This window comes from Bactrocera latifrons, unplaced genomic scaffold (genome assembly GCF_001853355.1).
Source record: "Bactrocera latifrons isolate USDA-ARS-PBARC rearing strain unplaced genomic scaffold, ASM185335v1 scaffold_1340, whole genome shotgun sequence".
NCBI lineage: Eukaryota > Metazoa > Arthropoda > Insecta > Diptera > Tephritidae > Bactrocera > Bactrocera latifrons.
In genome coordinates, this window is record NW_017534787.1 from 1 (window position 1) to 1,520 (window position 1,520).

The window sequence follows — 1,520 nt, forward strand, 5'->3', positions numbered from 1 at the left end:
CCAATGAAAAAGAAAACAGATTTTTGCTTTTACATTAAAATTTACCTTTAAAAAACTATAAGTACAATAAAGTTTAAGTACTTTCTTTTAATTTTGTGAAACTTTTTTTTTCGATTTAACAATAAAATTCAACTTTTATGAATTTGTACACCATAACGTTTATGTGGCTTAATTGTATGAGCACAAGTGTACGTATATATCTTGTCGCTTGACGCAAGATGATGAAAAAATTTGCATACTTAATTGGATGAGTGTAAGCTGKAGTGTATCTAATAGTATAGTATACGTAATTACAGTTGTTTTAATTTAATGTAGATACCTCAATAAATACAAAGAAAAAATAATTCAATTCCTTATATTTATTTTAGATTGTTGCAAATTTCGGAGAAAAAAACTCAAGTCAGACCCAATCACTGTTAAAATTATATTTAAATAAATCAATACTACTTGTTTTAAATCAACTAATTTAATATGTTATTGTTAATTTAGCTTATATACATATGTACAAAATTAGTAAATTAATGTATTTAGTATTGTAAGTTATACGAAGTCTAACCACATAAACCAAAAAAATAATGTTTATAGTAAATAGCATACACAAAATATTGACTGTTAAAGAAAATTGAAAATTGTTTTATTTATGAGGAAAGAGTTGACTAATACGATAGGCCACGGTGATCAATGAATAGCAAAACAAATGACTTATCGGACAGTTTTCTGTACATTGGTGACCATAACCTTAACGAAACAAACTATTTTTTAGTAATACTATGTTCGGATCGACGATGAAAACAAGTTTTTGTGGGAAAAATCTGTCAAACGAAAACGCAATCCATATCAGTTTTCCCTGAAAACTACTTGAAAACTTACATTCCACTCATGATTATCGATTTAATCGATTTTATTGGAAGACATATTTTGCCGACCCTACACAACACAAGCACACACGGGAAATTATTTGCAAAACCCATGTTTATGTTCGTGCAATGAGAGAAACCTGTTTTAGCTGTCATTTTACTTAAATACATATTTCGTCGTTAAATTGTTTAGGAAGGTAAGTTTTAAATAGATTTTATAATTTCAACTTAAATTATAAAGATTTGATACAGTTTTTGGGTTAAAAATGTATGCAGAATGTGCGCTAGTTCACAATAGTCATTCTCAATACATTGACCGAAACAGCCGTTCATATATCGCTAGATTCTGCAACGGGTGTTCTCTTGGCCTTGCATATTTCGGTATAGGATTTTTGCATTTTGTGTCATCGTGCACCCCCTATTGATATTGAAATATGGAAAGCAAAAATACAAAAAAAAAAGAAATTTGTGGAGTGATGGGGGAGAAGTCCTACTCATTGAATTGTGGCAAAACAAAATTAATGCTCTTCGCAGGCCACTATTAACCCTTTCGCGGACACACGAAATTTATTAGATGTTATCAGAATGACACATACGGCTATAACCGACGTGATGTTTTTGTCTCACTCACGAAAACATTCGTTGTAGTTAACAAAAAAAAAA